Raw genomic sequence first — 16,219 nt, 5'->3', positions numbered from 1 at the left:
GCTGCCGCCTGGTTTCTTAATGTGTTCAGGTATTTTCCATCCTCGTTTGGATTGCAGACACAGTCATTGCTGCCCAGCCTTTTAGCTAGAATTAAGGAGGGCATTTGGATGTCCTATTGAAGACAACTATTGTACTAAGCTCTCTCTTGGCTGCATTCAGGTCTTTTTCTAAACTGCATTATTTTCCATAACTAAAGATTTAAACCACATTGATAATGCTGAAAACCATTTCTGCAAAGTGGTAGTATACTTGTAGGATTGCGATATTTATATTAGGCTTGCCAGCCCAGTGGAATACTTGTAAGAGTAGAATACCTGTTCTTTTTTCTTTTCTTTTTTTGTCAATAATTTTTAGTAGTTTTCAATTACAAAACTCCAAAGCAAACCTCATGATATGCATATCAAATCGTAATCACAATCAAATAACAAATTATATCATTTGGATGGCCTCCCACTTGCTGGATTACAGGTTCAGTAATTCTTTTTTTTTTCCTGCTTCCAAAGTCTTATTTATTCCAGTTGTATTCCAATCTTAATCATAGTCCCTTGTTCAACTGCTGCAGTTTGTGACTTCCATTCGTATTAACATATTCAGTAATTTATTAATCCACAAGTGAATATTTATATCCCTTCGTCCTGCATGCAATAATTATTTGTTCATTTTTTTTCTTCGCAAAAAATTCTGTGTTCATCCAGTCGTTCTCTCAATTATGATTACAATATATGTGCTTCAGCCTGGGGAAAGAATTAACTGGAACCCCACCAGAGCTCTAACGGGTCTCCAATTTCCCTTTCTTTGTCCATACAGATAAAGATGGCGCCCTGCCAAAGTCTTGGTGCATCTCCAAAATCCAATTTCTCTTACATTCCAAGATAACAACCTTTTCTTCTCACCAAATACTGTATTGGCCTGAATATAAGCCTCACTTTCCCCCCAAATTCCGACCGTAAAAAGTACAAGTGTGGCTTATATTCGCAACCTTACAGTATGCAGCCAGGAGCGTGGGGCAAACAGCGTCAGGAGCGCAGGAAAGCAGTGCCCGCCCTGTGTGTAATCCCCATCCTCTCCCCGAAGGCCAGGGAGAGAGCCAGGAAGGGGAAAGGCCGCTGGCAACGCAGTGCAGCTCCCCCCCCCCCCCCGCTACCAGTATGCAGCCAGGAGCAGCGAGGAATGGAACGGCTTATATTCAGGTATTTTTTCTTTTCCCCCTTCCAATTTTAAAGGTGCAGCTTCTATTCGGGCCAATATGGTAGTTGGCTCAGACCAGCTTGTTAGTTCCATATCCATTTAAGATTATTTTCTTTGTTTTATTTTCCTTACATGCAGTTCTCTCTCTCTCTCTCTCTCTCTCTCTCTCTCTCTCTCTCTCTCTCTCTCTCTCTCTCTCTTTGGTACTCCATAATATAATTTAGTCTGCTTTTATCTTCCCTTGTTTTCTTAAAATTTTAAATTGACTTCTGGGGAGTTTACCAAGTCATTTGTATAAAGAAAATATAAGGAATCCATTTTTAGGCTCCACCCCCACATACTGTTTTCACACTGAATGAAGTCTTCCTTCAGATTCAAATCTTAACGACCTCGCAGCTGTATCATTACAGCAATTTGTAATCTTGTCCCGACTCCTCCAGCAAGCGTCTGTACATTAATCCTAATTAATCTTTTAATGAACAGAAGAACCTCTGCTTCTTAATGGCGTAATGGAGGGTTACCAATAGGCAAAGTGCTTTTTGCACTCAGCGTCTCCCTGCTCCCACATTCCTTGTCGGAGCAAAAGGTATTGAGACGATCTGCGAGTGAAGCCCATTCCCCCTTGGCCCTGGGGGGAACTTAGAAGGACATTTACCCTCAATCCTTGTTTACCTTCGCTAACGATCTCCCACTGTCGTAGGAGCGGCATCCATTAAGGCAGACTGGCACCGGAAGCCGAGTAGAATACCTGTTTTGGAATACTGGTGTCAGCTGCTACTGCAGTAGTGGGAGCAGGTGATTGGCCGACTGAAGCAGCAAGCCCAGTCCATTGTGTTATGTCCCACCACATAGCTGGGCAATAACCTATCCGTGGACTCGGCTTTGGTCCCTCCAATAACATTCCTGAAAGTGAATTTGTCAGTAGGGGTTTAGTTCCAACTGAAGCATAATATCTGCCTCGCTATTTCACATACAGAAGTATTAAAAGTTGAGTCCTTGTTACTTTCCTAGGAATTAGTGGATTAACACTTAAACACTTGTCAGAATGGTGGGTTTAGCAGTGTAAAAAAGTAAGGTAAAGGACCCCTGGACGGTTAAGTTCAGTCAAAATCAACTATGAGGTGGTGGCGCTCATCTCCCCTTTCCAGCCGAGGATGTCAGCGTTTGTTCGCGACTTTTCCAGGTCATGTGGCCAGCAGGACTAAATTGCTACTGGTGCAGGTCCTGCTAGGTTGGCAGGAGCTAGGACAAAGCAAAGGGAGCTCACCCTGTCGCACGGATTTGAACTGCCAGCCTTATGATTGGCAAGCCCAAGCAGCTCTCCCTCTCTGCGCAGCGCCCCTTCAGCGAAGCGGCAGGAAAAACGAAGCCCCTTCCATTTCTCCGCCCGCTTCGCTGAAGGGGTGCTGCGCAGAGAGGGAGAGCTGCGTAGTGCCTCTCCAGCGAAGCGAAGCCAGGAGAGCAAGAGGGGTCGGTGCACACTGACCCCTCTTGCTCTCCTGGCTTCAGCGAAAGCAACGCGAAGCCTGTGGAGCGCAGCGGGGCAGCTTGGATTTTCAGAAGACATTTGGCAGCTCTGGCTAGTAACAACTCTCAGTCTGAAAATGGAACTATGCTTCTGACTATTTTTACAGATTATGAACTATGCCAATTCTGCTGTTCTCTAGAATGGTCTCTCCAAGCATGCAAAAATAAAACAAGAGGGAAGAAAAAGGAAGAACCAATGAGAATAGTTTTTAAAAATAAACTTTTGATGGACAGGTCTGGCCATTAATCACTGAATTATTTTCTTGGAGCACTCCAACCACAGAAATTTGGAGGGGTTATAAACTATTTTTCACATGAATCTGTTCTCTTCCCCTGCGCAAGTCAATGGAGATCTCCATTCTACCTCCCAAAATGCTGAAGCTCACATCCCCAAGTGACTCTTGGAATAAAAGGGCCCTTAGCAGAGGGTGTGTGTTGTGTGGATTTAGCCAATCTTTCCTGGGGCTCAGTGGCATTTTCCCCACCACCCTCTTTCTCCTTTGCAAGGCTTGTGGAGACCTCTCCCAGGAGATGAGGCTGTATCACCCAAACTACATTGGTGAAAGAAGCCTCCCCCCACCCCCAACGCTTGGGTTGAAAAGGTAATTGCTAGAGAGTGATATTTTCCTCACCACATTGTTTCCTGGGGATCCATGCTCTTCCCCCCTCCCCCCCCCACCATTCCTATTGTATCCCTTACACTGGCAAAGCCCTCCCCTGTGGGAGATACTGCAGTTATGAGTCTGACATTTGGTACACTTCATCCCCTCAGAAGGAGGGCTATGCCTGCAAATAGCATCCAATTCTGACAAAATGGGAAGTTAAAAGACTTGTCATGTGTATAACAAGCAAACTTTAAAGCTGCCCTGCACAAAAAATCTGGGTGTATCTGCCTTCAACCATTTGATACGCTAAATTTATGAGGGAAGTGGCTATGATTGCAAATTTCATTCACTTCTGTAACAAGAAAAACTTTAAAGCCATTTTTAGATTCCCCATTATAGTGAAATGGATAAAAATGACCTTAATTTTTAATAGCTCTAATTTTTGTCCCAAATAACAAGTAGAAATGCCTGTCCCTGTTGTGTGGAAGAGCATTTATGTTGAGATAAGAAAGGTGCCCACAATCTGCACTTTCCAGAAGCAATCAAAAGCATTTTTTTACAACAACTAGAAAAATTGGTCTCTACTTTACTAGGACTTTAGTCTTGTTTAACATACATTTGGTGTTTTCATGTTTTTAACTTTTTAACTGTAAATCGCCTTGAGACTGATCATTATTAAGCAGTAGTAAGCTTACCAAAACTACAGCTATGAGTCAAATCTTGTGGCCACAAGACTATCACTGGACTATCACTGGTTGTCAGTGATTCAAGCTGGAACTCTGACTTGCACCATCCAGGTCTTATATTCACTACAGTGGTACTTCGGGTTACATACGCTTCAGGTTACAGACTCCACTAACCCAGAAATATTACCTCGGGTTAAGAACTTTGCTTCAGGATGAGAACAGAAATGGTGCTCCGGCGGCAGCAGGAGGCCCCATTAGCTAAAGTGGTGCTTCAGGTTAAGAACGGACCTCCAGAACGAATTAAGTTCTTAACCCGAGGTACCACTGTAGTTGTTTTGTTGCTTCAAACAGAACTCGCTGCTCTCAAATTGGAAAATGTTCTAATTGTGACTAATGCATATATGTAATAGGTAACCTCAGTAGAGGTTATTGTGCCAAACCTTGAGCAAACACAATAAGAGGAGGTCTCTCAAGGAAATTACGCTCTTGCTGAGCCAGGGAGAGGAAGAGAAAAACATTGTAAGGCAGAAACATTAAACCTTTGGCCAATGTTACAGAAAAAGGTCTGTGGCAGTCAGTGCCACCTCAGTTGCACAATGTTATTCAGGCATTTGGATTGAACATCAAGAAGAAATATCAGGATAGTATTCAAGAGCCCAAAGGTACACACACTCTCTGGGTGAGATCCGTACTCTGGGAAAATGGAGGACAGGGATTGTGCGTAGGGAGTTAGTTTATGATCAATGTGTGGGGAAACTCCTCCCCCCCCCTTCAGCTGTGCCTTAGGGCTCCTATATAGTTTCTAGGCTCAGACTCTTTGGAGGCCTCCATGCCTTGAATAAATAATTACACATAACGACTTGTTCCAAATTTATTCTGCCCCATTGATCTTGTTTAGCAACTCAGCTATACAGCTCCAAATAAATCGTTTTGTGTTTTAAGTGTGATATGCAATGTGACACTAGATGACGATGGTGAGCCTTATGGAAAATTCAATGTATTTTAAAAGCATTTTCAAAATGATTTTTATGTGTGGGGATTCCACCTAGCAGTGCTTTTTTTCGGGGGGGGGGGGACACAGGGGTACGCATACCCCTAAATGTTTTGTGAATTTAAGTTTGCCCTCATTGAGGGGCAGTATTTCAATATGAGTAGGAAAATAAGAGTACCCCCTTTTAAGAAAAAAAAGCCCTGCCATCTAGGTTCCCTTCCCAGGGTGTAGTTTTGTGTTTGCTTCGATTCCCACTGCGTGGGACGGTTATATACAGAGTGAGCTAGCCACTTCCAGAAGCAGAGACCATGAGTATGTAGAATTATGCAAGAACACCGGAATAGCGCTGTCGGATCAGGCCAGCCCCCTGTTCTCCCAGCCGTGGAAACGAATTGGGAAGCCGACGGACTCCCGCTGCGGAGGAGCTTCGCCCTCGTGGCTACAAGTCACTTGGTCTGGTCCTCCGTGAATCGATCCAATCCACGTTGGCTTTAAAAGAGGATGGGACTGTCTCGTGGGAGGGAGTTCCGCGGTTCAACTGCGCCGCATGAAGCAGTCCTTTCTTCATCTGTCCTGAGTCTTCCGCCATTCCGTTTCCTCGGAGGTCCAGGCAGAGTCGCAGAAACTCCAGCCCCGTTTCCCAGGCTCAGCGCCCGGAAGCGCGGGGCCCCTTCGAGCCGAGGGTCCGTTTCCACGCGGGGAGGACGTTCGCTCCGAGACTCCTCCGAGGGGCGGGTCGGGGCGCGACGGAGGGGCCCTCGGAGCTTCTGCTGCTGCGACGGCGCCGCCCGCGGAGTCCGGGCTCGAGCCCACGCGGGGCCGGGGGTGGGCGAGGGGAGCCTCGGGGGCCGTCGAACTCGACGCTTCCAGCTTCCAAGTCTCTCCGCTGAACTCCCAGCCCGCCGACACGCCCTGTCTCCCGGCCCGGCCCCACGGCCGTGTTTTCTGAGGCGGGGCGCGGCTCTCCTCGCGGCGCTCACCTGCCCGCCCGCCCGCCCCCTCGAAACAGGAAATAGTCGGAGCCGCGAGGAGGAGAGCGAAGGGCGCGCCTGGCCGAGTCCGGATCCGGGGCGGGGGGCAAGGGTCTCGGCGTCGCTGCTCCAGGTACGTCGGGGCTGGCGCTCTTTCGGCGCCGCTTCCCGGGCTGCGCTCGGCCTCCCTCCGCTCCTGGACGGGGGCGGGAGAGGCAGCGGGGCGCAGCCGAAAGCGCACCTCGGAGCTGCTTCCCACTGGGACATTTGCTTGCGCGGACAACTTCGTGGCGCAAACCCCTGGCCCCCGAGCTTGGAGGGGCTGGCACGGGAACCCAGAGGGTGCCCTTTGCGCCCCGCTGCGCCTTCCTGCCCCCTTTCCCTCCGGAATGTGGGACTCGAGCCGGTTCATCCGGTTTCCTGGCTGGCAGCAGGGGGCGCCCGCCCCTCTTTCCCTCCCTCTCCCTCGGGGTCTCCCAGCTCGCGGGGTTCGGGCTGGCGGCCAAGGAGTGCCCAGGACTTCCCGGGCCAAATCCGTCTTGGCCCAGGCCGACCCCTTGGCGCCGCAGGTTTCCCGAGCGGGGCGGGGAGCTTCCACGGGGTTTGCAGGTATTCGAATTGAAAGCTGATACTGTACATTAACATTGTTTTCTTTTGCAACTTATACGCTTATTACTTCTTGAAAGACCTTCGGTTTTTCAGGTGATGCGCTTCTCGTATTTTCAGATATCGTTGATTAATTTTACGAAACTGCAGTTTGTTTGGGGCTGAAACATGTTTCTGTTGGAGTCAATAGGATATTTTTTCAAGCCATTTTGAGCAGGGAAGTTCAGGCCCGGGAGCAAGGGAGTCCTCCTTCATCCGCACCACATTTGTCTTTGGTAGAAGGCTTCTTTGGAGCCCAATTACAATGGAGGAGGGGGGATTCCAAGGTGGTGTGCTCTGTTATATACGTCCTGTGTCATGCTGGTTTATTTTATTTATTTTTTATTTAACAGACTCTATATACACTTAGTCAACAAAGAGCTCTAAGTAATGTACAACATGAGAAAGCTTTTTAAAAAGATACTGTACTGAAAAAATCAAACATTGAAAAGATGTTGCTATAACATTCATCAGCATATAAATAACATCAGCAGTTTTAAAACAAATTACATAATAAAATTATATGTCTGTGTGGGCTTGCCTTAAACAACGTGTTCAGCAGTCACAAACACTGAAGGAGCCTGCATTAATATTAGCATTGCACTCTGCAGAACTGATTTCTTGCAGGTGCAGGACAGACATTATGTTAGAAGAGACCTCAAAGGTCGTCTGGTCCAGCTTCTATCTGTTGCCTGAAATCCGCTTGGGCAATTCCAGCCAAAGACAGTCTGTCAACTTCAGGTGTAGTTGTTCAGTCAAAACACCTTATAATTTGTACCCATTAGCTCAGGTCCATTCATCCGGAACAACTGAGAACACAATTGTGTGAATGTGTGTCTTCTTTCTTTCTTTCCTTTATATTTTGCTAAAAGCAGCTGTGGGAGCGTATGTGTCTGGTGAGACTTATTGCTGCAGCATGGCCGGGGGGGGGGGTGCAACTCTTTCCCCCAACGCTGGTTCCTCAGTGCATTTCCTCTCCACAGCCCAGCGCCACCCAGAGCAAACACACAGGCAAATAAAGGGAGGCGGTTTAGATTGGGGACATGGCATAAGGGCAGATCCCGAATAGATCCCTCCTTTCAACCGCTTTTAGCAGCAGCAAGAAGAACAACAACTCTAAAAGGCATGCATTCATGCATGTCCAGTCAGTGTCACGTCCTGTTCGGGCCTGAAGCTGTTCTGTAGCTCTGAGCAATCTCTCTCAGATTGTTGCAAAGCCCTGAACTCACTAGGCCAGGGATGAGGAACTTTTTTCAGTCTGAGGGTCTGGGCAACTTTCTGGGAGCAGAGTAGTAAACCTGTCCTCGTCCAGGCAAGCAGGAAGCATGATCAGGATGCAAGGACTTTCTCCACCCAGGGCAGTGGAAGGGGGAGAAACACTTGGAAGGGGTCTGGAGTAGGGCCACAGAGTGGATTGGCGAGGCAGCAGAAGTGGCCTGGGGAAAGTCTCTCTGAGTGCAGAGAGAGAGAGGTTCCGAGAACTGCATTTGGGCCTCAGGGCAGCGCTCCCCCCCCCCAACCAAGTACAGTCATGTGTTATTCAGTTTGTGTTATCCAGCTTCTAAAATATTGCTAGTCCACCTTAGAGGATGGATAGAATGGCAGTTAGGAGGGTCTGTGTCCTTGGGAGATGCCCACTTGAGCACCCAGATGATGGCTTTCTGGGTTCCATCTGGGCTGCGTCCTGAGCGAGGGCTCAAGGTACCCTTGCTAGTTAGGCAACTGCCTTGTCAACAACGCATAGTTCCATATGATCCCCGCATAAAAACTGCTTGTGGTCAGCAGAGTTTCTGCTAGCAGAATACTTTAAGGAGGAGGCTGTACATGTGTCTTTTTCAGTGAGTAGGGGAGAGATGATTAACCATGCAACAGATCATTAAAAACCCAGAAATTCCTGTCTGTATTAGAATGAAATCTTAAGTTCTTCCTAACAGGTCTGTCCAGTTTTTTAAACACTGGGGAAATCCTTACCTGCCAAGATATTTAATTTTGTTCTGACAGGAAGCTTCCATATTAGACCAGGCAGTGCAAATGTCCTGGGTCTGACATTTCTATCTTGCTTATGGATAATTGAATGCGGCCTTTGCATTTAATCCCCAGAGCACTTTGTTGAACTTTGAGCTTTTTAATGGTAGCCTGGATAAGTAAATGGCGCAAAGGAATCCTGATAGAGGAGTCTGGAAAAGTTTTATTTTTTCTCAACTTTAATTTGGGGTTGGATGGAGGGAGTCAAAAACTCAGTGCTGCCAAGTCAGCTGTTAAGTACTTCATAAAATGGAATGATTACATATTTTACCATGTACAAGATAGCTCTCTCACTTTGGTTTTTTTGTTTTTGTTTTGTTCAGCTAACATAATTTTCTACTATGTGTTTTTTTTTAACTTTTAATCATTGTGATTTGAAGTCTCACCTTGCAGTACTTCCATAATAATTCTTTTTAAAGGACTTTAAATCTTGGATTTGCTATTGGAATTTTAATAAAAGCATTTGGATAGAACTCAAAAATGGCTTAATTTGTTTCCAGAATGGCAAAAATCCAAATTACCTGGGAGTAAGCTCCATACCTGGGAAAGGAGTACGACAAGGCTGTATATTGTCTCCCTGCTTATTTAACTTATATGCAGAATTCATCATAAGAAAGGCTGGACTGGATAAATCCCAAACCGGAATTAAGATTGCTGGAAGAAATATCAACAAACTCAGATATGCAGATGACACAACCTTGATGGCAGAAAGTGAGGAGGAATCAAAGAACCTTTCAATGAGGGTGAAAGAGGAGAGCACAAGATATGGTCTGAAGGTCAACATAAAAAAACCGAAGATCATGGCCACTGGTCCCATCACCTCCTGGCAAATAGAAGGGGAAGAAATGGAGGCAGTGAGAGATTTTACTTTCTTGGGTTCCATGATCACTGCAGATGGTGACAGCAGTCACGAAATTAAAAGACGCCTGCTTCTTGGGAGGAAAGCAATGACAAACCTAGACAGCATCTTAAAAAGCAGAGACATCACCTTGCCAACAAAGGTCAGTATAGCTAAAGCTATGGTTTTCCCAGTAGTGATGAATGGAAGTGAGACCGGGATCATAAAGAAGCCTGATTGGCGAAGAATTGATGCTTTTGAATTATGGTGCAGGAGGAGACTCTTGGGAGTCCCATGGACTGCAAGAAGATCAAACCTATCCATTCTGAAGGAAATCAGCCCTGAGTGCTCACTGGAAGGACAGATCGTGAAGCTGAGGCTCCAATACTTTGGCCACCTCATGAGAAGAGAAGACTCTCTGGAAAAGACCCTGATGTTGGGAAAGATGGAGGGCACAAGGAGAAGGGGACGACAGAGGACGAGATGTTTGGATGGTGTTCTCGAAGCTACCAGCATGAGTTTGACCAAACTGTGGGAGGCAGTGGAAGACAGGAGTGCCTGGAGTGCTCTGGTCCAGGGGGTCACGAAGAGTCGGACACGACTAAAAGACTAAACAACAACAAAGCCCCATATAACACAAAGGGAGTACGGTACAGAGTTGACTGTACAGAAGAGAGAGTTTCACATGATTTGTCTCCAGTATGATTCAGCACTTCATCTGTGGTGCAATTACATTTGGAATATGTTGCACAATTCTAGTTCCCCCATCTCAAATAGGACCTTGTGAACTAGGAAAAGTATAGATATGGACAACCAAAATGATCAAGAGGTTGCCATACTTTCCCTACAAGAAAATGGTAAAGCAGATGTTCTAAGACTTTCTACCCCAGAACGCACATGAGATGGCTGATAATCATAGAGGCCATCACAAAATGGTGGTGCAGGGGAAGCGGAAGCCATAAAATGGAGGCAGGTGGAGGTGCATAAGCCCTTGGGAATTACTGTATTCATTTTCTACTGATATGTAATCTTCATGCTAGTACACACATTGATTCTGGAGGTATTGGGAGCCAGCCTTTCCATTTTAGGCAGAATTGGCTGATCCAGATGCTCACCAAGTGGAGAATGCTCTTGTTGTATATTTTCCCCTTCCCACCCCCACATGCCTCTCAAAGTATTTTGCCCATCTCCTGTGATTTCTTCTCCCATTCTCCTTTCCCGCTTGTCTCCTCCCCCCCCCCGAAAAAAAATCACACACACCCCTCTGCCCGTTTCCAGTTTATTTGTTATTCTGTTACCCTTTTCTCTTCTCTTCTGATTTCCTTCAACCCTGAAATTCTCTGTCTTCCAGACATCATCTACTCAGCACTTGGCTTAGATTTTTGTGAAAGACTGTTCACTGATTTCTCTTCAGGCACTGAGACTTTCATCTTCCCTGGTTCAAAAGCATAAACATTTGTTGTCATTAATGTGCTAGTTTAAAGCGATTTCTCAAACACTACTAGAGGTAACAGTGCAACAGAGTAATTCCCCCTCTTTCTGTGCTTGCTTCCTGCGAAGTTTGCCAAATGGACCAAACACTTTGAACTGGCTTCTCCTTTGTTTTCACTTCTTGTTTTTTCCTGTTAATGTTCAGATATCTTAGTTCTGTCTTAGTAATTCATCTAAAATGATGCCATATGACAGATCAGAACGTTTTAGAAGGGAAAAACAAGCAGAAATGTAGTGAGAACATGGGAGAATCTAGTTACATATGCCATCAGTGCTCCCAGCTATGTACGTGACACCACAGATTTTCTGAGGAAAATACAATCTTTAAATAATCTTCCCAACAACACTATACTAGCTACTATGGATGTGGAATCTCTGTATACCAACATCCCACACAACGATGGTTTACAAGCTATAAGGAACACCATTTCAGATAAAACCACAGCGGACTTTGCCACCAAACTCTGCCAATTTGTCCTTACCCACAACAACTTCAAATTCGGTGATCAGATCAGCGGCAAAGCAATGGGGACACGCATGGCCCCACAGTATGCCAACATCTTCATGGCAGATTTAGAACAACGTTTCCTAAACTCCTACCCACTCAAACCTCTCTTGTACCTGTGATACATTGACGATATTTTTATCATCTGGACACATGGTCAACAGACCCTGGACACCTTCCACCAGAAATTCAATGATTTTCACCCCACAATCAACCTAACAATGAATCAATCTATGCAAGAAATACATTTTTTGGACACTACTATAAAAATACAGGATGGACGCATAGACACCACCTTATACCGTAAACCAACTGACCGACAAACATATCTACATGCCTCTAGCTACCATCCCAAACATACCAAACAGTCCATTGTATATAGCCAGGCACTACGTTACAGCCGTATCTGTTCCAATTCTACAGACAGAGACTCTCACCTAAGAGATCTACAGCAAACCTTTTTAGAACTAAAATACCCAGCAGATGAAGTTAGACAACAGATCAACAGAGCCAGACAGATACCCAGAGAGAACTTGCTGCAAGACAGACCCAAAAAAGAAAATAACAGAACACCTCTAGTCATCACATACAGCTCCCAAGTTAAAACAGTACAACGCATCATCAGAGATCTACAACCTCTCCTGGACAATGACAGTTCTCTTTCTCAAGCTCTGGGAGGAAGACCTTTCATTGCCTACAGACAGCCACCCAATCTTAAACAACTCCTAACCCACAATAATACTACAACCAGACGTAACACGGACACTGGCACCAGAGCCTGCAATAAACCCGGATGCCAACTTTGCTGCCACATACACCCGGACAACACCATTACTGGCCCCAACAACATCACACATACCATCTCGGGACTATTTAATTGCTCATCGTCTAACATTGTATATGCCATCAAATGCCAACAGTGTCCCTCAGCTCTCTATATTGGACAAACAGGCCAAACCTTACGCCAAAGAATAAACGGACATAAATCGGACATCAAGAATCACAAGACAGAGAAACCAGTAGGAGAACACTTCAATCTCCCAGGACATTCTATACAAGATCTCAAAGTAGCTGTATTACTACAAAGGAATTTCAGAAATAGACTGGAAAGAGAAGCTGCTGAATTGCAACTCATTACCAAACTTAAAACCATGGAGAGACCTGGTCTGAACAAAGACATTGGATTCTTATCTCATTATACATGACAAAGCCATTTTTCACCTTCTCACCCCTTGCTTTTTCCTGTAAGACCTATTGCAGTCGTTAAGAGTCGTCAACAGGCTCATCTCAGCTATCTGCCAACCACCCATTCCCACCACCCTTCTGAGTAATACCCCTCCCCACCTTCTCACTATATAGAAGGATCTGGCAACTTCTGTTTCAGTGTATCTGAAGAAGTGTGCATGCACACGAAAGCTCATACCAAGAACTAACTTAGTTGGTCTTTAAGGTGCTACTGGAAGGAAAAAAAAATTTTTTGTTTTGACTATGGGAGAATCTAGTTCACTTAAACCAAGTGAAAATGACAAGGCAATACTTCTCAAAAAGAATCCATCCCATAAACACAGAGTTCCACATGTTTTCCTGGTTTGTTAATTAACATTGAACCTCAGTTTCCATGTTTGTACAAAACAGGGAACTTGGGCTTGAAACAAGCTAAGATCTTCTCCACTTTCGAAAGCCTGGAATAATAGTTGGAAATGAGCCATTATGTCTGAATTGTGGTTAATGTTAACAATGGTTCATCTGAGCAAGCCGGGATCATGAAGTCTCAGGACATGGTCTGAGGGCAAGGGATGCAGCCATCTGGTTGAAGCTAAGCAGGTCTGAGTCTGGTTAGTGCCTGGCAGAGGTGCCATCTTCGGAAAAACAGGCGCCCTGGTGCCCCATGCACAATGCTCCATGCCCGGCCTGAACCGGGGGGGGGGAGAGACTGAACCCCTAACAAAAAAGATTGAGGGGGCCCAAAGAGCCTTGACCCCCGGGAGCCAGCACCTATGGTGCCTGGATAGGCGACTGTCTGGGACCCTGTGTAATGCTGCCTTGAGTTCCATGATGGGGGAAATTGGACAGAAGTGTTTTAGTTACAGGCAGCAACCATTTTGCACAGGGGTTCCATTCCCGGACCTTGCATGCTTTGGCAGAGTGCGTATAATTGTACCCCACCCTGTTACACCCCACCCGCCTTCTTGAGGGTCCAAAAGGAACCGTGTGTTGGTGATTGAATGTCGATTGGATGCCCTGAAAGTGGTTGCTGTCAGGAGCCCAGGTGGTCTTGATAGCACAGCACACAGGTTGTAATTAGCTTGAAGATTTATTGCAAAACAAACAGTCTCGGACGCTCTGTTGGAGCTTCCGTACCTTACGTGTCAGGAGACCCTTCTGAGGAGTGCTTCCTGGTTCTGCAGAATATCCTGAATCTATGACCCTTATGTTTCTGGGTTTGTTTCCTAATACCTTTCCCATATGTCTACTCCTTGGGCTCAGGGGAGTGCTTCTTGAGTGAGCGGACGTCTCTCCTTCCTGCTCTCTGCGGGAAGGGGGAGGGGGACTGCTCCCGGCTGTCTGATTGCTTCTTAACTTGTGCTGTGCTTCTCTACTTGGGGCAGATGTGTTCGTGACAGTTGCTGCCTGTATTTGGTTCAGAAACCATAGATTACATTTTACTTTACTAAAACTAAGCCATAGTTTGGTTTTGGACATAATAGCAATTGAAACAAATGCTTCTGCTGTTGAAGCCACACGAAAGAGAAGAAGGGAGTGGGGGGGGGGGAGGGAAAGCATATATATCAGACTGAGGCTCATTCACAAAACTAAGATTTGATATCACGTGCAAATGTAATTCTAGAATGAGAACGTTTGGTAAGGAGGATAAACTCAACAATTGTGGCTTGACATCTACCCTGCTTGTATGTGCAATTATTTCAGTTGCATGTAGCTGAAATGTACAGATCCTCTGTTTGTGATATATTTCCACTATCCTTTCATGCTGAACCATCTTCTAACTGTCTCCAATAGTAAAATGTGGAGTCTTCTGGGAAATTATTATATGCAACAAGCAAAGGGCAGGAGGGACCAAGGGGCAGAGGTGCCAGAGGTGCCCATAGGACAAGGAGTAAATTTAGTAAGATAAATGGGATTACGTGGTAGTTCATGGGATTATATTTGAGTAAACCATAGTTGATGAAACTCAGCTGAACAAGCAGTTTCAGATACAGAGAGGGTTGCAACATAAACTGCAATTTAGAATCACATTCTTGTTGTTTGAAGATAAAATTCTTTTTACATTTTTCTCCTACTCAAGAGTCTCTTCCATTTTAAATCCATAGCAACATCTTCATAAAGTACATGGGGTTTTAAAAGCACAATTTCTTCTTGAAAAAATTACATCCAGTTGTTCCTCTTTCTTTTTGTATTATGAAATGGTGATATATTATAATAAATTGGGGGTATTTATCTTCCCATGAATATAATTGAATAAACTTGTGAAAATGTTTCCATGTAAAACGCATTTACATAGCAGTGAGGGCTGGTTCATGTGGGGCTTGAGGATTTGTGTTTTGGAGGTATGAGGTGGAGGCAGGAGGTCCTCAGCTTCTGTGTCAGGAATAGAATTTTTAGCCTGGACTGGGGATCATACAAGCATAGTTGCATGTTCAGTTATGTGACCTGTGTGCTACACACAGATGCACAGGTCACGTAGGCAGGACCAGGCTGTAATTCGAGGCTCCCCACAAATCACATGGAGCTCTGCTGTCAATTTACCGCAATCCAATGTGCCACAAAATAAGAATTAGAAATACATGCAGAGCTAATAACTAAAAACATATGATCTCACCCAGAGACTATACACATTAACTAACAACCACTTATCATGCATAGTTATAGAGTATTATTAAGGATTTAAACATCTATAAAATAGGTACATATTTCTAGCTTGTTTAGCCTTATAAGAGAGCCAAGATTAGTTCCAAGAACAGTGACTGAATCATTGACAGAGTCAGGGGCCGGGCCAAAGTAAAGCCAAACAAACGTTATTTTGACAGGGAGTTGAGGACCAAGGCAGTATGGAGACTGTTGTAATCTATTTAGTTGTATGTTTTTGACTAACAAAATAAACTGGAGAACAGTTCTATAGGGTGATAGCCGACTAAGTTGTACTCAGAACACAGCACTGATATTTAGTGGTGGTGTCCAGTTATGTCTGCCCATTTCTGCAAATGAACTTTGCACTTGTGAAACAGGACCAGATACCACAGTTCCGCTCTGGAGGGTCCCCCAGTTATCTGAATCAGATTGGGGGTGCATTGGGGTACAGGGGGTAGGAAAGGAAGGAGAAGCCCTGTTGTGCATTTTGGATTCTATCCTGTAAGCTTAAGTTAGTCATGATGTCTAAGTTAAGTTAACTGATTTTGGTGGATCCGCTGTGAGTATAACGTCTGATATTGTTTTCTGTTAACCCAACACAATTGATGATGTGCCACACCAGTGACACCTGAGTCTGTTGTCCAGTGTGTTGGGAGGGGAGAGACACTCTGGGGCAGGGAGGTCCAACATGTGACCCTCAAGGCCTTTTTGGTGGCTCTCAGCAACATTTGACCCTGCTCTTGTGCTGCCTCCCCAAAACCAGGAAAGCAAGACACTGGGCTTAGGAAGGAGGCGTGAGGGCTCTGGTAGGGCCTTCGAGTCCTCTGGCCTCCTTCCTGAAGCCCAGCACCTCACTTAGCCAGCTTCGAGGAGGCAGCA

General features: G+C 45.4%; 1 protein-coding gene across 4 annotated transcripts in view; it reads left to right on the top strand.

The window, feature by feature from the left end:
• Window positions 1-5,454: 5,454 nt before the first annotated feature.
• TJP2 (tight junction protein 2) overlaps window positions 5,455-16,219 on the top strand; it is an 82,085-nt gene continuing 71,320 nt past the window's right edge. The window contains exon 1 of one of the 4 annotated variants that reach the window (XM_083576576.1): window positions 5,455-6,102. The gene's annotated coding sequence lies outside the window, so the exon portion shown is untranslated. The remainder of the gene's footprint in view (window positions 6,103-16,219) is intronic. The other 3 variants (XM_083576572.1, XM_083576577.1, XM_083576582.1) reach the window with 3 other exon arrangements.

Source organism: Podarcis filfolensis, assembly GCF_964270895.1.
Source record: "Podarcis filfolensis genome assembly, chromosome: 11".
In the NCBI taxonomy this organism is placed as follows: Eukaryota; Metazoa; Chordata; class Lepidosauria; order Squamata; family Lacertidae; genus Podarcis; species Podarcis filfolensis.
The sequence above is the reverse complement of the archived record's forward strand: the minus strand, read 5'-3'. Positions and strand labels throughout refer to the sequence as shown.